The 20,803-nt window shown below is 37.0% G+C and overlaps 1 long non-coding RNA gene across 1 annotated transcript in view; it reads left to right on the top strand.

The window, feature by feature from the left end:
* The first annotated feature begins 440 nt into the window (after positions 1 to 440).
* LOC144050876 (uncharacterized) overlaps positions 441 to 20,803 on the top strand; it is a 174,038-nt gene continuing 153,675 nt past the window's right edge. Inside the window, exon 1 of the long non-coding RNA XR_013293961.1 lies at positions 441 to 579. This is a non-coding gene — a long non-coding RNA (uncharacterized LOC144050876). The remainder of the gene's footprint in view (positions 580 to 20,803) is intronic.

The raw sequence follows: 20,803 nt of genomic DNA on the forward strand, positions 1-20,803 counted from the left end.
CCTCCAGCCACTTGTGTCTTGTCCAGGTGTCTCTCGTCTCGTCAGTTGACTTCTCCAGGCGGAAGCTTCATTCCTCAAATAAATCTCGTACACAGAGAATCATTTCAAGACTTGCGTGTGTCCAAAAGTAGACGCTGAGGACGTTTAACGGCTGTAATGTATATGCCAAGACTGGAGTGGCGCTGTTGCGCAGCCACAGGGAGTTAATGGAAAGCAGAGAAGACAAACGCTTTTTTTCCCCTAACTTTATTGCAATCTACAGAACAAACATGGCTTTGCATGTATCAAAACAACATGGAAAAAGACGGACACGGGAGAAGTGACAATGGCGGGTGATTCAAGTACAACGTAGTTGAGCGTGGGAATAAAGAAGCAAAATATTTTGCTGCAAAAGGAGGCTGCACAAAACGACACAACTATCCACCATTGCTGTTTGATAGACTGACGGGTCACACGCAGTCACGCGAGAATTGGCGACCAATACGTCATCGCTGGAGGAGTATTGAAATCCTTCCACTCTGGAGGTGATCGGTTTCAAGCTCCGAAACCGCGCCGTCTTTTGGACGAACGTCGTAAACGGTAAGAAACTTGTGAGGATACATTGAAACTGGCTTTTGTTTAGTTTCCTGGTTTCGTTCGGTCTTTGTTGGATCATTGTTGTCGCCACTCTTGTATTTTGTTGTTACTTTGATTTTTTGGTCTTTTCAGATTGGTTATGTTTATTTAGAGTTTTACCCAGTACCTGTGTTAGTGTTTTTTGTTAAATAAATTGTGTTCCATGCATCCCTGCCATGGCTCTCCCGCCTCCCTGCATTTGGGTCCTTCCCCATTAGCTCACTGTGACACAAATCAGCTGTCCTGGAACCGAAAACGCAGAGTTTCCTATCTCAGGGCATGTCAACTCGCTGTTCAGGGTTAGTCTTGATGTTTGTTGAGCGTGCTTTGTGAAATGGACCCAGAGTGACTGGGCAACAAATTGAGTCAATGACTGATTGTTTACCTGAGTACAATTGAGTGAACTAACTAGACAGACTTGCTAACTGAATGACTGACTAACTAATTGTATGAACTGGCTGATTAACTAACTGACAAAACAACTGTCTCACTTATAAACAAACAAACAAAGTAAATGACTGACTGCTCACTGACCTATTGATTTAAAAAAAAAAAAAAGACTGCACTAGCTGACTAAAGTTAAGTAAAAACGAATTACTAACAAACTGCATAACCAACAAACTGAGAAACTAATTAACTGACTGGATAACTTGATGGACGGACTAACTGAAGTCAGTAAGTAAATAACTAAAAATGAGTAAGTTACTAGCAGGCTGCATCTGTATCTGTATCTAGCTAGCTAGCTAGCTAGCTAGATACAGTAGATACTGTGGACAGATGAACACTTTATTCATCTGTGAGAAAAATTATGATTTATGGTATACAATATTGTGACATATGTGATATATGATATTTGCTCATTTCCTAAAATAATCTTAGCTTGGGCTCGGTAAGTCAAGCCGCAGATAAACGACTCAGTTAAGCGACTTGACTTTCTCCTACAACACAGCTGGTTGCCCCTGAAAAGAACAAGAAGCAACAAGTCAATAAGCACGGTTATGACTCTTCATCCATTATTGACGGCGGGCGGCTGCTTTTGTGTGGACCCACGCTAACCTAGGATCTTCTCTACTTGTTTTGTTCTACAGGCAGCAGGTGGCTTGCGTTGTGCTCTTTTTTTTTTTTTTTTTTTAATTTTAGCGCTTGTGAACTTGATCTCCATTTTGGCACAGGAGTGTCTTCCCGGGAGATGAGCTTCAAGTTTCTGTGTCCTGATCTGTTTGCGCGTTTGTCGTTGGGGAAAACCTTTTCAGCCACGCACCTACTTAATGTTGCAGCAAAGTTGCCGAATGCAAATGGCCTTTTAATAAAAACAACCTTTTAAACCATATTACCCCTTCAGCACAGTTGCCGAAACCCATTTAGCCATGTGAAAACCTGTAAAAGTCAGAAAAGCTTTTATTCCAAAGTCACACTCCACTTTCAACATCCCAACCTTCCTTGTACACACCTTGTGCCCTGAATACACAAATGAGAACGCTTTTATTAAAATCATTTTCAAGCCTTCCTCTATGCACGAACTATATAAAAGTTAAAAAGCTTATATTGCAGACTTTTTTTAAGCCACACAAGCCCTTCAATATCCCGACAGAGTTGGAATACATTTTTATTGCCGACACACTCAAAAAAGTCAGAAATGCTATAATCGCAAATTTGGGGGACTGCAACTGTTTTGCAACTCTGCAAATTTGAATTTTTGTGCACCACCATTTGGGAATCTGTTTTATTGGATCCTCCTTATTCCCACTTCTAAATACAATACCTTATTATTAACCCCTACGTTCTATACCCCTTTGCAGTTTGTTTTGACGGATTATATTTTTTCATTTGACAAACAAAAGCACCATTTACTTATTTCAAATATGCTTGTTACAGGCTGCCCAGGCTCAGCCTTAACAGCTGCTGTAAAAACACAAGCATCTGCTCATTCAAGATTTATTCTGAAAGCCCTTAAAATCTTTGGCAGGTAGCGAAATGACAGGTTTCACTTGAGAAGCTTGTTAACTTAAATATAATGTGCCGTACACATCACAGCTCTTTTATTTCCTTATAAAATAAGGGATTCTATGGGTGGAATATTGCCTCTAAATGTGTCATTGAATGGCCGTTGTAAAGCTTGCATTATTTATCACTGTGAGAGCTTTTGCACATACGGCACTGCAGGGAAAAGATCGCTTGAGACGATGAGAAGACACAGACATCTGACAAAGCATCAACATTGGTCACCGGTGCAATCGATGTTGATAGTTACAGTAATGAATGAAAAAATGTCATCAGGAAGTCGTATTGATAACTAGGGATGTCCGATACCACATTTTTGGAGACCGATAACAGAAGGAAAATATACTCTTTGAGCACTCACCAATACTGTGCTGATACCTCTTGTACTTTTGATATAGAAAAGGTCATGTAACACAAATGACAAAAATAAACAAATGAATAAATAAAAATAATCATATAAATATACAGAAAAATAAATAAATTAATTAATTAATTAAAAATAAATAAATATATATATATATATATATATATATATATATATAAATACAGATCCGGTCCACATGTCTCAAAAAGTGGTATAACATTCAAAAAGATGTGCCCTTAACTCCCCGCAATTGTGAAGAATTTATTTATTTTTTTTATTCTGACGCAGATGATTCGCCAATGTGTCAAACTGCCACAGTTATCGGCAGGCTGGCATCGGCAGCCTCTATGAGTACCCAATACCTTGAAATAAGGGCCGGTATTAGCTCTTTAACCCTCATTTCTAACCCTTGTTTGAAATCTTGGCTTGAAACCATAACTCTGTCTTGACACCCTAACACTAACCCAGGACGGTAATTCTTATTGAAAAACCAAACCCAGACTTGAAAGCCTTAGCCAAGTTAAAAACCCTAACTTAAAAACCTAACTTGAAACAAGCACTAACATTAACCCTAATTTGGAAACATATGTTTTTTCTAACACCCCTAATATATATATATATATATATATATATATATATATATATATATATATATATATATATATATATATATATATATATATATATATATATATATATATATATATATATATATATATATATATATATATATATATATATATATTAGGGGTGTTAGAAAAAATTGATAAATAAAATAAATACTCACTTTGCTTAAAACCTAAACCATGGCTTGAAACCCTCATTTGACACTCTACCACTAAAATATAACACACTGCAATCTTACACCACTGCAAACAAAAATCGCAACAATAAACTTGCTATTAAATAAAAAGTGTATCGTTCTGACAGCATCAATCAAAAGTGAGCGATGATCTTTCGTAAAGGCAGAATTTTACATCCAGCTCTGATGTTAGATTGTGCTGCAGTGCAGATGAACGTGGTCGTCCAGCGAGGTGAAAGTGTCACCATTCAATCCAGGGCTACTTCCCTGCAGCCTGCAGTCATCATTCCATCATTCCTCCATTTTTATGGTCCACGCATACACTGAAATTCATGACCTCATCATAATGCAGGAATTGATTTGGCATGCTGCGATTTCCTTTTTTTTTTCTCACCGCTTCCCAAACCCATTTTGATTTATTTTTTTCCCCCCTCCATGCCAGTGAGAATATGATGTGCACCTTCCCATTCCATTTGATGTTTAGAAATCACATTTGATGGTGCTCACTGAATATAAGCTTCTGGTTCCACATGAAACAATAATGTTCCGCCATGACTGCGGAACTATTTGTGTTTTCAAGTGTCACTCTGTCTGCATGCCATTAAAAAAAAAAAAAATGACGGATAGATAATACACCGGGATGACTCCGGCGTTAATTGAGTGCGTGATGTTGTCAGGAGATGACAGGTTGGGGGTTATTTGATGGGTGGTTTTTGCAAATGGAACTGAAAGGCGTCATTAATCCGCTCATCTGTATGCCGCGCGGTATCAGGATGAAGGTAGCGGGGGAAATTGCTCGTCATCCTCGGCGGCTGTTAATTGTTTTCCTGATGAGTTCGGCGTGGGAATGTGTCTATTTACCTAAATATTAACAAGGACAGCGGTGACCCACTTAATGCTCCCCGCCCTCCTCCTTCTCGCCCTCCATTGTGAATGAAGGATGAGAAAAATCCCAAAGCACTCCATGAACACTCGCAGAAAAAAAAAGAGCATTATTGCGGTTTAAGGAGTTGAAACATGTTTTCATTTGTGGTATGCCTTTTTTCTCTCAGTAAAAACAAATTACAAGAAGTTACAGAAGACATTATGCATTTTAACCCCGTAATTTAAAACAGTTTGAAGGTTTCTTGAACTTGGAATATGAATTAAGCAGCAAAATCCACCCATTTTTATACATCTCAGGGGGCAGCCATTTTGAAAATGACATCACAGTCACTCAGGTAATGACCAATCGCGGCTCACCATGTTTTCTGAGTTTGGTCATGTGACGTTCGCAAGCTCAGCCGTGATTGGGCATTGCCTGAGCAACTGATGTCATTGAAAAAAATGAACAAGCATGGAACAATATTGTAAAGAAAATATTTTTGGGGTTGACTTGATAAATAGAAAATCGACTCAGTACCTGTATACAGATAGTTGGTCACTGGGGTGCCTACCCACTCAACAAGTGTGAAATTAAACAGTTGTTAACTCTTTCACTGCCATTGACGTTTATAGACGTCAAGTAAAAACCTACGGAGCACTGCCAATGACGTCTAAAGACGTCATCCAATTTTTAAAAAAAATTTTTTTGAAACTGGTGCAGGCAAGGCTTCCGGAGCTGTGATGAAAGTTTCCAGCCGGTCTGTTGTGCCTAATGACTATTTTTGGCCCCTAGAGGGCAGCGATGACTCTCTTTTGACAATATCGGGTGGGCGTCAGTAGAGGCGGAGCTAGAGCGTCGAGCAGGAGATGAGAATGGAAGACAAAGGAAAAATGGCGGCCGGTCGCGAGGAGCTCACGCCCGAGACGTTTTTTTCAAAGACCAAAAGCATCACTGAAAGAGCACATTGTTGACGACGATGATCATCATCGATGATGAAGATGAGGGTGGTGACTCCGTGGTTGGGAAGCATTGACGCGGCAGTAGAAGACGTTAGATGGAGCTAGATGGAGGAGGGAACGGGCAATGGCGAGTGTTTGCAAGCAGCTCTACACTTACAAGACGAAAGGCATCGACCAACGCTAAAATAGTACATTGATGACGACGATGATCATCATCGATGATGATGAAGGTGAATCCGAGCTTGACGGCGAAATTGGAACCGCTGACGCGGCGGCTATGACGGTGTTGTAACGCGGAGCGCAACCGAGCACGCACAGGCGGACGTTCGATCGGACGACGGAGAGTGCCCCGAGTCCAATGCATATTCATCGGAGGAAGTGTGTACAGTCTGCTACTTGCTTTTTATTCCCCGGAAAAAAAGGCCGTCAAGAAAGTGTAACGTTTGCACGCAAAACGGACCAATGTGAAAGTGAAAGTAAACTGTTGTGCGAGTCCTGGCGTCTCCTTGCACGCAGGAGAGCGTTACAAAAGGAAAAACTGTATTTGAAACATCCACATAATTGTAAGTAGTACCACAGTTGCACACATTTGTAAATAGTTTGTGAAATTGTTTTGTCAAATTGTTACACTGTTGAATGGAAATAAACGTATTTTGCAATCAAAAAACACTTTTTCATTGTTGGTGAAAGCGTTTTACAGAAGTAAAGCACTATTTAGGTGTTTGTGGCATCATTCATGGACAAAAATAAGTGTACAATTCACTAGAGTGCATGAAATAACATCGTTTCACAAAAAGCTCTTTTTCTCCGTTTTTTGTTTCAAAACAGAGAATTTCGGTGAAAGTAACCATTTTCTATTGTTGATTACTGAAGAACGGAATAAGGTAGAAACAAACTTTTTTCTGATGAAAGCTGAGAGTCAAATCTTTCATTTGGTAGTATGTGTGTTTCCATAGTCCAAACAAAACATTTTCTGTGGACCTTGAAAGATCACTCAAAATGCTTAAATCGGCTGGCAGTGGGGACAACCCATTTCTGAAAACGTCTGGCAGTGAAAGAGTTAAAAACGATCAATTATCAAATACATAATTGATTAATTGACTTCATGACGTTCATCACATTATAGTCGACTAAATAAAATCTTAGGTATGTAACATTGCATATCGGGCATTTTTAGATGGAATTAAGGCTCAAAGAAAAAGCCACAATAGTAACAGAGAAGAACTTCGAAAAGTCACCTTGAAGCAACTTACCGCGGACATGGCAGTAACCTGAAATTACCCACTAATACCAGACCAGATGCAGAGAGTACACTGTTTTTTTTTTTTTTATTACCAAGCTTGCAATCACACATAAACACATGAATTTTATAACGGGTGTGTCGCGTTGTTTCAACAGAAACTGGAGGATTTGGGTGGCAGTAGTCGCTATTTACGCGGCCTCCTGCAAGCGCCTCAATGACAGCCTTTGTCTGCTATATTTTAGTCACTTTAAGGAAGAAAAATAAAACACTCTTCAAGCAATGTTTTGGAACAATAGTGCTGCCATGACTGTTTCAGTTTGTGAGAAACAATTTGAACATCTTTGCAGTCGTACGCGGATGACAAATTTAACTCAATCTGTTTTCTATCAAGCTCCTCACTAAGGTTGACGGGAAGCTAGAACCTATCCTATTGTAAAAAACACAAGTTAAAATAATTTGTTTGCTTTGCTCCTAACATTTACTGCTAGTCATTTCCAGACATATTTTGACTGATTATTCAAGACCAAGAGACTATTGTGTTTATACATACGTACACAAATGAAAAATGATTTCTTTTTTTTTTAGTAATCAGCAGTGGAACATTGCTGCCATCTATTGGTGTTTGGGTGCCATTAAAGTAGGGGTGCAACGGTTTCAGATTTTGGTGTACGATTATAGTCTGAGAAAAAAATGTGGGTTTATTCATAGAGATTTAAAAAAAAATCAACACCATTCTTTGAATTCTTTGATTTTTAACAACAGTAAATAACTGAAAATATATATTTTTTAAAGTTACTGCCTTTTGACACAAATACAGCAGATTAGGCTCTTAAAATAGGCCATTTCAATCATACTTACAGGTGAAATGTTCATCCACAGCCTTTAAACTGGCGTTTTGTGCAGTTAACAGCTACACATGTACGCATTTTGCAGCCAAATGCGTGTGCCAGATGGGAGTCCCAAGATGGCGGCCCCGCGGCTTCAAAAGTCTCGACTATGGCCTATCCTGCGTGCGGCCGTGGATAGGGGGTGGCCTGGCCACCTCGGAACCCACAACCGGGGCGGGGCGTTCAAAGAACTATGCCGCATGGTGCATTTGGCGCCACACGTGACCGGAAATAAGCGGTGTTGTTGAACGGCTGCGGTTATTCGTTTAAAAACCACGGTTAATCGTAACACTGGTTTATAGCTGCACCCCTACAGTAAAGCACAGACAAGCAGCATCAGACCTTCCCATAAAAAAACGTAAATTACGAAGATCATCGTCAATGGCAATGAACGCTCAGATTCCAATTGACGAGTTAACACACTGCCAAATGCACCAAAGAATAATCAACATCATGTTGTACTTCTTCCAAAACCAAACTAGTGCTATTTATCAACAATCAATTCCACACCATCGACCAAAACAATGACAATCAACATTCTTTAGTGAATCACAAATGAAGAGCCAACAATTGTATTTATATTTTTTATTTTTTTTTATTTTTTATTTTTTTATCACCGCCATTTGATAATGCAATGAATTGCAAGCTACTGTATATGGACCTGACTTGAAATGCTATGGTTATGTTGCAGTAACGTTTATGCTAGTACAATAGATGGAACAATCATATAGTCAGTCTAAAAAATATATTTAAAAAACGGAGGATCTAATCACAGTCTCTAGTGGGATTAAGTGTTAAATGCCGATATCTAGCAATCTGTTATGGTTCTGAAGCCTCATCTGAGGCTATATATTACCTGAACTCTGTGTATTAGAAGGTAAATGTGAATGATCAAATAAGAATGTATCAGTGCTGTCCGTCCATTTGAAATGAGTTTGCTGAAAAGTAGCCCAAGAGACAATTTCCTTGCGAAGAAGAAATAGGTCACAGATTCAATTACAGGCACTGAAGCATGGACTCAATCTATCATCCCAAATTAAGTGTGTTTTAGCAACCTACATTTCTCTCAGCATTTTATAGACACACGCACTCGAGTGGAGAGATTGAGTTGAAACGGAAACTTATTATGATCAGTCTCATTTTTCTTCATTTAAAAATGGTCCAAACGTTGTAAATGACTTCCTTTGTGGAAAGCTATCATGTTAAAATATTGATGGAAGTGAGTTTGTTTGTTTTATGTCATTGAAGTTGTATTTTAAAAAAAAAAAGTCACATCTGATTGGCTCAATCTGGTTAGGATTTTGTATATCATTATAAATAAAAACGGTCTGCATGTTACAAATAGCATGTCCATATTGCATTTTTAAAACATGCGATTTATTAAATGCTTCTTTAATATATTTATAAAATAGTCTATTATTTCTGTACTTTGCTTTTAACTCATTCACTCCCAGCCATTTTCACTGAAGCAACCCCCTTCGCTCCCGGCTGTTTGACTGGATTTTGACAGATTTTGTAAAGCCCACAGAATATTACGTTCTTTTGCTGTAAAAAAAAACAAAACAAAACATGGAACCTACCAAAAGAAAGATTAGAGTCTCTTCTTTCATCAGGAAAATAAGTATATTTCTATTTGTTTCTGTTTTGCAGCAATTAAATTGCATTAGAATATTATTCACACATCTGTTTAAAACAGTGGGGAAAGAGCTTTTTGCAACATGACCCTGGTTGATCTCTTATACTCTGCTGCCACCTGCTGGCCTTTTTTTTGTAATAACTACCATTGCTTCAACCATTCTATTCAGTTCGGAGCCTGCTTCAAAGCCTTCTGTATGTTCTAGCATAAAAAATAAAAAAACTTTTAGATAGGTCTTTGGGAGCATGGTAATATTTAAAATAGAACGTAGTTATACGTTTTTGGGAGCAAATTAGTTAAATGCCTTTAGTTCTTTTGTTTTTAAATGCTTTTAAATGTACTTTTAAATTTTTTCCTAAGATTTACTCCCCTCCTTTATCCTCTATTTCACGTGGAAAACGTTTACAGAATGTTTATCAACATTTTTTTAAGTTTGTTTTTATATCTTGTAAAAATATTATTTTAAAGAATCACATGGACCGTAAATGGCCCACGGACCGCCTGTTGCCTATCACTGGGCAAGACAATCTGATCATGTCATAGAATCTCATGTGGGGTGGGGGCAGTTTTGTAAATGAGAACAAACACAAGTTATACAATCAGGAAACAAAAAAAAAAAAACTTGGTTGTTTAATTTAAATTTGAAGCAAAGTGCCAAACATGCTTGATTACGGGAATCAGTCCAATTTCCCTGACGTACACTTTTACAAATGAGTCACTAAACATTTGAATGAGTCGTCATCAAATGAATGGAAGTCACATCTAAAAGACACTTCATGTTCGGCTTGTCTGCAGACCCTCATCTGGAATGCCACGTAGACTTGCACGGAAAAGATAAACCGTCATTTATAAATGCTGCTCAGGCACACAAAAGCAATTTGGCGAAAGGCCATTTATCGTCTTCTGACACTTATTATTGTGTGCTGATATTCGCGCGAGGTAAATCTGTGCTTGTCATCTAATAAGGTAGGCAGGTTCTCTCATTTCCCTCGCTCTCCTTCAAATGCTGGTTGCCATGGCGAAGACAGACACTGACCATCAGAAGAACCTCTCTGCCGCTTGTTACGGCGTGTAGAGCTGTTTACCACTAAAGCCGCTATTATGTTGCAGTGCAGAGAATATAGCAGGAATCTTCAGATGCTTGCACCTCTATGAAGTGAGCTTTAATAATTCATAATGCCCAGTACGGATTCGGTTACCAAGTGCTGAGAATCACAAAATTCATGTTGAATAATTCTGATGATATGATGGTCCAAGAAAGTGAAACTCATAAAAAGAACTGATTTAGAGAGCACTTTTCGTGAAACCCAATTATGGTGTTGAGCTATTTTATATACAAGGCTGGTTGGCTTCAAAGTTCTTCCCTTTAAAAAAAAAATAAAAATCTACATTTATTTCAATGCTGTTAGATGTTGATAAACAGATCGTGTTTACAACATGAAGCCTATTTCATTTTGTTTGTCTACGTTCAAATTTTAAATGATGTCTGATTTAATAATTGGCAGCAGACATTTACCTACTTTGTTGTTGTTTTTAAATTAACTCATTCACTACCATTGACGGCTATAGACGTCAAAAATTCATTTGAACTATTTCTATTAGTTTAACTTTTTTTCCCTGCTTTTGTTAACTAGAGTTTGTAAACCTAGATTTTTTTTTTATTATACATTTAGAACAGATATAAAATTAGTGTTTAATCGTGAGTTAACTATTGAAGTCATGCGATTAATTACAATTTAAAAAAATGTAATCGCCTGACGCAATTTATAGATTATTAAAAATTCGGGGCGTCAGGCGTTAACTATTAAAGTCATGCGATTAATTACAATTAGAAATTGTAATTAATCGCATGACTTTAATAGTTAACTCACGATTAATCACACATTTTATATTTGTTCTAAATGTATAATAAAAAAATCTAGGTTTACAAACTCTTGTTAACAAAAGTAGAAAAAAAAGTTAAATAGAAATATTACGATTAAAAATTGTAATCGCCTGACGCCCCGGCGATATTTTTTAAAAAATTGTAATTAATCGCATGACTTCAATTATTAACTCACGATTAATCACACATTTTACATCTGTTCTAAATGCTCAATAATTTTTTTAATAGGTTTTCATACTCTTAACAAAAGTGGATTTTTTTTTTAAACTAATATAAATGAATTTTTGACGTCTATAGCCGTCAATGGCAGTGAATGAGTTAAATGTGTCACACATCCTCTCTTTGCCTTCGCTTGTAGCCTTGTTGGCACCACAAACCATACTAAAAACAGCCACAAAAAAAGCAAACAAACATTCTTGTGAAGTTTCACTTGACTTTTTTTTTTTTTTCAAAGAACATTTTTGGTTTTCCCTCCACCAGCTTTTTGTGACCTACTTTCCCCACAGTGGACAAGCAAAGCAGTCGTTGTGCTTTAGTCCGTGCCATGTCTGATCACGTTAAAACATTTAGTGCACTTTGCTTTAAACGAGTCATTATGAACTTGCTGCACGTGTCCTCAGCAGAGGAGTCAGATGACTGTTTTGAGTGCTTGTCACAGTTTAAATGAAGTAAAAAAATATTGTGTGTTTACGCATGCATCGTGCATTCAGCCTGTGCGCGCTTTCCTCTGCATGCAAAGTATCAGTCAGGTAATTGATTTTACAAGCTTCATTAGCTGCAATTTGTATATCAGATGGGCTGGAAAGGAGAGTTGTTGATTACTCAGATCTTCCTTTCGGAAATTACTTTTTTCTCCGCCGCCTCTTTTCGCTGCAACCCTAACAATGTTGATTTATAATGTGGACTCTCAGCAACTTTTTTGTGTATTCAGTCTTAGTCGTTCTAATGTTTGCGTGCGCTATCATAAATATAAGAATTAATGTGCTGTGTTATCAAACGAATACACAGTTTGCATGCATAATGAGCGTGCGCGCTTTGTATTGGGCTTCCAACTGATTACATTTCTTTCGCTTTTTCACAAATCGTATTACACAAGTGACGAAAGTTTGTAGCAATGTTTTCCTGTTTATGCACTGCGTTCAGTCTTTCTCACATTTTCTTGAATAAATGTCTCAGATTTGTAGAAATAAAAGGAAATCTTGAGCCCCATAAACTCTAAATGTTGTTTTATCCTTTGTCATGGTGTTGAATGTGCAGAGGCTCTTAAATTCATTCCCAGCCATTTTCACTGAAGCAAACCCCTTCACTCCCAGCTTTTTTACTGAATTTTGCAGAATATTGTGTTCTATTGCTAAAAACATGGAACCTACCAAAAGAAAGATTAGAGTCTCTTCTTTCATCTTGAAAAAAAGTAAATTCTTATCTGTTTATGTTTTGCAGCAGTTAACTACGTTTCTTGAATTTTCAAATTCCTGGTGAAAACACTGACAAAAAGAGCTTGTTGCAACATGGCCCTTAGCTGATCTCTTATACTCTGCTGCCACACGCTAACCTTGCCAGCAAGATGAATTCCCCCAGAGAATACATCTTGTACCGCTCCAGTGGGTTTGGATGACAGCCTTTTTGACTCGATCCAACAAACTTGGCAATTAGAAATGCAGTTGTGTTTCCACATACCAAACCTGAGAGTCTGTGAACACACCCTGAAGTGAGGAACAAAGTATGGTTGACCACCCAAATGGAGAATAAAATACACGGGGTCCTCCGTTTACAGCGTGGCTCCTTTTCCTTCAGCTGCAACCTACAGTAACCCGAACTTAAAAATCTGAATGTGCGGCAATGTATCCCTCGAGTTTGTTTGAGCGGAACCAAAATATGTCCACTGTGAATTTTTAAGAGTCTCTGTAGTCCATACAGCACACGAAAACATTATCCAGGCTTCTTTTTGTGACTGTACTTGAATTGTGGTCGAAAAAAACAGCACGCAAATATTAAAGGCCGTAATTCAAATGCTCTTAAATAGGTTCAAAAGAAAACAGACTGATAATATAAACCAGCCTTGACATGAGCATATTTCCAGATGTAAGAGATACTCTACTTTTGGGTCCAGTACTTATTTTCCATTAAATAAAATGAGACCTAATCATCTGAACATGTTTTAGGGAAAGTTTTGCTTTCATTGCTCTGTCCATATGCCATGTTGAATGTTATTCAATGAGAGCTTTTTTTCCCCCCCCTTTAGTAACCAATTTATCTGTCGCGCCCGCCACCCCCCACCCTCCAAAGGGCCTCTTAGACCACTTGATGGTCCTCAGCGGATGTTTGCAAAAAGCATTAGGCAGCGCACACCTGCTGGTTTTATACTTTAGACCTTGACCACGAGATTGCAAGTGTCATGTTTTTTGATTATTATTATTATTATTTTGTCTTCTTTTTGTTTGCATTTGTGATTTGTTGTTCTTGTTTCATTTTTAAAAGGCTGCCCGCTACTCGTATTAAGTTTTTTTTGTCCTTTCTGGCCATCTTAATGCCCTATTTCTGTGAAACTTGAGCACTCACAAGCTCAATTTGCTGCCATAATGTTCTTTCTCTACCTCTTATAAATAATACAGTCGCCCCGCTGTCCCTCTGGCTTCACACACAAGCTTGGCGTACAGTATAAGAGCGCTGCTGCTTTTTAAATGAGGAAGAAGTAGAAAAGCAATGCGAGAATTTTTAAGGCTTTTGGATATTTTCCATATTCAGAATTCATGCCGCGTCGGCGAAAATGGCTGGTGGCATGTTTGTTTATTCAAGGCAGCCCAGTGCTTCAGGAATATATTATCAACATAACAAGGTGTATGGAGAGGGCAAGCAGAAGTTGTTTCTTGCAAATTAAATAAAAACGTACTAAATCTTTCTCAGATGATGAGCTTCAAGTACATTGATGCAGGGAATTGGAGGCTATAAGTTTTCTACAGCTGAAATTGGGCTTACTGGAAGGTCAGGACAGACAAACCTCAGAGGTTTGCATTTGCAACCTGCGGCACTGGAGCCACATGTGGCTCTTTATTCCTTCTCCTGTGGCTCCATGTGGATTGCTATAAAAAAAAAAAAAAATGTTGTTTTTGTACACATTTAACATTTTATTTATTTATTTATTTTTAAAAAAAATTTCAATGATAATACATTATTAGTATATAAAAATGACAAATTAAATATTCATATTTTAAATTGTCAGAAAAAGAGAGACGAAATGTAGATTTAAAAGTTTTTACAAATACCTGTAAAGTGACCATACAATGTCCAAAAAAGATGATGAAAAGCAGAAAAATACCATATCATGTACACAAAATTGCAACAACAAAAGAAGTCACAAAGTTTATTTAAAAAAAAAAAAAGCAGAAAAGAAAACATTAGAAAAAAATAACCATAAAATGTCCAAAAACGTAAGAAGAAAGGCAGAAAATTACCAAAAAATGTTTTTGGAATTGCCCAAAAAGTCAAGAACATTCTTTTTTTTTTTTTTTTTAAATGGCACAAAAGAAAATGTTCAAAATGTAAATATAAAATGTCCAAAATCAAAAGAAGAAATACCAGAAATTACCATAAAATGTCCACAAAATTCCCAAAGAATGTTTGAAAATTGATAGAAAGAAAGCAGAGGAAAACATTTTTTTTTAATTAAATAGCCATATGTCCAAAAAAGGAAGAAAAGAGGCAGAAAAAAAAGTATCATATGTCCATAAAATTGCCAAAAATGTCAGAGAATTTTACAGAAAAGCAGATAAGTAAAAAAAATTATAATCTAAGTTTGAAAAATAACAAAAAATAAAGACATCCAAAAATGGAAGACAAAAGGTAGAAGAAATCGAATCTGAAAGTATTGGTTCATATTTTCTTGGGCCCTCCGTACATTAGACTAACACACAGTTTCGTTCATCACAATGTTCAAAGGTTTTGCGACCGATTTTTATTTTTTTTTTAAGTTGGCCTTAAATGGCTCTTTTGACAGTAAATTTTGCTGACCCCTGCACAAACCTAAGGAATGGAGGGTTTTATTTTAAAGATCAAATCTGTTTTCTTTATTATTTTGTATCTACAATTAGGCTCAAATTCACTTAATGAATAGTTCCGAGTGGATGGAAGGATGATCAGCTTCACTGTACAATAGTGGTTCGAAAAGAGACTCTGTGACTTTGAGGTGTACGCATTATTTTCCTTAAAATGTTGGTAGAATTGGCCGAAATACTTCCATTGTATCTACTTTGTAAATGGCATCCAGTGTCAACAAATAGAGTAATTATCAAAGTACTATTACCCCAAGCACCCCGCCAGTGACGATTTTGTGGTTTGTGGTTATCAAGAAGGGAAACCTTCACTCGCAAACTGCTTTTTGTTCGTGCGTCACGTAAACCGCAGCATGTTCGCATGCCGTAGCGATAAAGTTCAAATTCTCCTGATCAAAACCACATATACATGCAACGTGCATCATTTTCATTTTCCCTTATCCGTGTTCTCAGCAGCTGATGCAACTCAAAAGGGGACATGATTAAAAATTCCAATGCTAATTTGCTCGCAGGCTCCCGAGGTGAAAACGCAGGCGGCGCTGCTTGTGACTATTTATAAGCAAGGTTATTAGAATAGCGAAACAAATTAAGCAGGCGTCACTCTGCATTATGTTAACAGGATAAAACCGCCACAATGTGAGGACACGTTCGAACACGACGGTACAGTACGCTCGGGTCGACGCAACAGCAGAAAGCAGTTGACCTCGCTGCGCTGCGCGCTAATCCATTAGCGTGATCAGGACGTGCACACACTGCACAGCAGACCGCTCTTGATTTATACGTTGGGAATGGTGGTCTTCATTGTGTAGCAACGTGGCGTCACTGTCTGTTGGCTAATGTCGGCTAATGATTGTCACTGCGGTGCCACGGGTTCGACTGTAATTGCCTAGCGTGGTACAGTGTGATACGGTGCTTGCTGCGCGATTACTTCAAATGCAACAAAGAAAGATTGCTTCTGTCATTTCAACTGGCAAATTGGGATCATTTTTATGCAGGCTCTGGCTATTTGGTTTATCATCAATCTTCCGTCAGACACGAGCGTAGATGCTAACCAACACATCTCATATCGTTTTGTTAAGGTCTAATTTGATACAAGTATCACTTCCTGAAAATTAAGGTAACTACAATATTTTCCTTTTTCTTAACGCGGTACTTCTATCTTTGAAATACTCTGACAAGTTACTTTGCAAGATTACAATCGTTACTATACTGCACTGAACAATGATGACAAGCAGCTCACAGAATACTGCATGTTTATCATTTACTATTTCATTTAACTACCTACTGGGTGCAGCTGTGACTGACACTGGACGAGAGTTGAATCGGAGAGGTGACCCGATTCCTAAATAAATTACGCCTTGCTCTTATTATTTTAAGTAAGTAAATAAATAAATAAGTGTGAATTGGTCAAGATTCAATTCGATACGATTAATCCCGATACGAATCTATAAATTGATTATTGCAAAAAAATTTTTTTTATCAAATTTAGAAAATACTAATCAGTAAACTTGTACATGTACACAGTAAGATTTTTATAAAAAAAATATTAATTCATGTGAAATTTCAGGCTTATAATTGTGAGCCACTGTATTTAACAAACAATCTGTTTCTTGTTTGAAATAAAATATTAAGGCTTAATGTTCCATTAATATAACATTATTCCATGCTTATCGTGTGAACCCTAACCCTAAGTAAGACGTATTGTTGAATATTTTCATTAAAAAAATTTATGTTTAAACATCGATTCGGCCAAATGTTGAATAGATTTTTTAAACACCCCTAATATATATATATATATATATATATATATATATATATATATATATATATATACGTATATATATATATATATATATATGTATATATATATACGTATATATATATATATATATATATATATATATATACGTATATATATGTATATATATATACGTATATATATATATATATATATACGTATATATATATATATATATATGTATGTATATATATATATATATATGCATATATATATATATATGTATATATATATATATATATATATGTATATATATATATATACGTATATATATATATATATATATATATATACGTATATATATATATATATACGTATATATATATATATATACGTATATATATATATATATATATATATATATATATATATATATATATATATATATATATATATATACACTGTATATATATATATATACACTGTATATATATCTAAACAAGTAGTTGTTTGTGTTAAGTGAAATCCTACAAGACTTTAAAAAAAAAAACTTTTTGTCAATTCCTTGCAAGAGGCGATAGATGGTTTGCAAATGAGGGTATCAGAAACGTACAGTAGACATTCCGGAATTGGGCAAATCTCCATTGTTGTGAATGCTTCAATTCCACTTTAGATCATGAAGTGAATTTGTTAGTACTTGTAATATCAACTGTGTAGAAGTTCCCTAAAGTTTTATTTCATGGTGCACTTGATCGTCAGTCACCAGCAATACATATTAATAGCATTTCTCTCTGACCTTTCTTAGACTTTATTATCCACAAAAAAGGCTACAGGTATGCTCATTGGCAAACAGTTATTTATATTTATGAGCTCTAACACTTGCTCTGTTTTCTCAATGTTTTTTTTCCCACCTCCTTCTCGTTTTTTCCCCCTCATTGTGTTTCTCGGTCACGCCAAGCCCAACCGCATTCTCGTTTAATGATCTCGTGAACATGAGCCGGGATCGCTGTCAGGTCACAGCAAATTTATCTTAATGATGCGCCGCGAGGCAGGCCGCATATCAAAAGCATCTTTACATTGATTATATAGTTTGGCTATATGGAGGGAAAAAGAGTACAGTAGTGGCAGTAGGAAGGAAGTCCTAATGCAGAGGCTTGTTCTCCTGACAGGACGTCATTTGTTGAATGTGTGGAACTTAACTCATTCACTGCCATTGACGGCTATAGACGTAAAAAAAATTTTTTGAACTATTTCTATTAGTTTAACATTTTTTTTCCACTTTTCTTAACAAGAGTATGAAAACCTAGATTTTTTTAATTATACATTTAGAACGGATATAAAATTTGTGATTAATCGTGCGTTAACTAGTGAAGTAATGCGATTAATTACAATTTAAAAAAACTAATCGCCTGAAACCCGGAAATTTTAATAATCTTTTCTTTTTTCAAATTGTAATTAATTGCATGACCTCAATAGTTAACTCACGATTAATCACAAATTTTATATCTGTTCTAAATTTTCAATAATTTTTTCTCTAGGTTTTCATACTCTTGTTAACAAAAGTGGGAAAAAAATGTAACTAATAGAAATAGTTCAAATAAATTTTTGACGTCTATAGCCGTCAATGGCAGTGAATGACTTAATGTCGCTGTACTCTTAAGCAAAAAAAAAAAAAAAACACTACTGAGGAGGTTCAGGTTATGACAATATCAATACACGTTCAGTTACGACAACAGTATTTGAACTGTTTTTCAGTGGGTCGCTTTTGATGTTTTTTAAACAAATAATTACTGCAGTTAGGAATTTACGACAATATTAGCTGAGGTCAGAATACTACGGTGGGTTCGGACTTACTTAAAAATACAGGTCAAGACCGGTGGCAGTATTGAGACTTGGTGATTCTCAGTACTCTGCTTTATCAATTGTGGAACAGTATTGAGCAGTTTTCCATAAAACTTTGTAGCGGTTTGCTGCATAGGCAGAAGACCACATTTTGAGCAACTGTAAGCTGGACTGACTATTTTTGGCATTTAGCTGTAACGGTCTGCTCCCTTGATCCTCATGTTACTTCAATAGTTACTAGATGCGAACCAAAACAAAAGTGATGATTACGTGACCAAACACAGCCTATTAATAAGCACATTACCGCCACCTATTGGACTGGAATGGAACATCCCCGCCTCAGGTGTCATGCTTTTCCTTACTGGCATATACGTATGGCATTGATTTCACTTATGCTCAATTAAGTGCTATAATTGGTGTATTACATCTCATTACCTCTGCCAGGGAGTTAAATATGTTGTTAGTGGTTTTGCAAGTGTAGTGCAGAAACAAACTATTACACTTTAAACCATGAAACAGGTGTGTAGAATGTATTCGTTTAATATTACTGGGAAAGGTTATACCATGGAGGATCACTGCCCAAAGCCTTGAAGGAGGTCTGCGCTCTTCTTTTTGCAAAGCTTTTGGCAGTTTTTGAGCCTGTCAATCTAGATCCCTCCCAATTGTTGAAATATTAAAAACATCTACCATTTATGTGTAGCAGAGCAAACTTTTTCAAGTAATTGCCAACGACTGGCCCGTCATGCATATTACAGCAGGTCCACGGGAACATCGACATTGCTTTGAAAAAGGTATTTTTACAAGGTCGTCATCACGTGTTCTTGTTTGATTGCGACTATTGCGCTGTGTTTTGTGCGCGCGAGTGTGCGTCCGCGTGCATAGCCAGTGGCTTCCTTTTCCCACATGACAAGCAGCTCCATTGTTTATTGCTCTGTTCTCATGCTTTGTCTGTGGGCCAATCTTATCTCGCACTTGGACTCCAGCCAGCCGCAGATATTCATGAGGAATGGAATTGCATTAATTAACTTCCAGTAACCCGATATGTTGAAATGCAATATGTCAGAATCAACCGCTGGCATTTCCACTATGTGCTCCTCAACTTTGGAGGTTTGACATATTATTCAGTAAAAGCATTTTGGGAAGAGGCTTTTTTTTTTTTCGTGGCGTGGTCGATGTTTCTGGTTCTGTAATGACTCCTTAAGTCTACTTGTGAATGCATTACCATCTGTGAAATGCCAAACAAATTACATGTAACGTACACCGACTGGATCCAGCAGTGCTCCTCGTGATGTCCATTAGAGGCCAATGAGCTATTGCAAATATTTTATTGGCAAATCTAATGAAGCTGCGGCTCTCATTAGGAATTTTCAGTACACACGCACACACACGTTTGTTTTACTCTCTTTGTGGGGCCATCTCATTGACATAATGCATTTCCTAGCCCCTCCCCCTAACCCCAACTATTAAAAATGATTGTCTACCCCTATTCCTTAACCTAACCTCAACCATAACCCAATTCAAACCTAAACTCTAAATCCAAGTCATGACCCTCAATGAGAGGTGGGGCCCAGCAAAATGGCCCCACATGGACGGGTGAGCCCCACAACTCTGTGAAATCTCGAAATGTTGGCCCCACTATGTAGAAAAACAAGACCACACACACACACACACACACACACACACACACACACACACACACACACACACACTCACTCACACACAGGTTTGTTTTACTATCTTTGTGAGGACATCCATAGACATAATGCATTTCCTAGCCCCTCCCCCTAACCCCAACCATCAAAAATGATTGTCTACCCCCATTCCTTACCCTAACCTCAACCATAACCCAATTCAAACCTAAACTCTAAAACCAAGTCTTGACCCTCAAAAACAGGTCTGAACTTGTGGGGCCCAGCA

The sequence above is a fragment of the Vanacampus margaritifer genome, chromosome 4, assembly GCF_051991255.1.
Source record: "Vanacampus margaritifer isolate UIUO_Vmar chromosome 4, RoL_Vmar_1.0, whole genome shotgun sequence".
Taxonomy (NCBI): Eukaryota; Metazoa; Chordata; class Actinopteri; order Syngnathiformes; family Syngnathidae; genus Vanacampus; species Vanacampus margaritifer.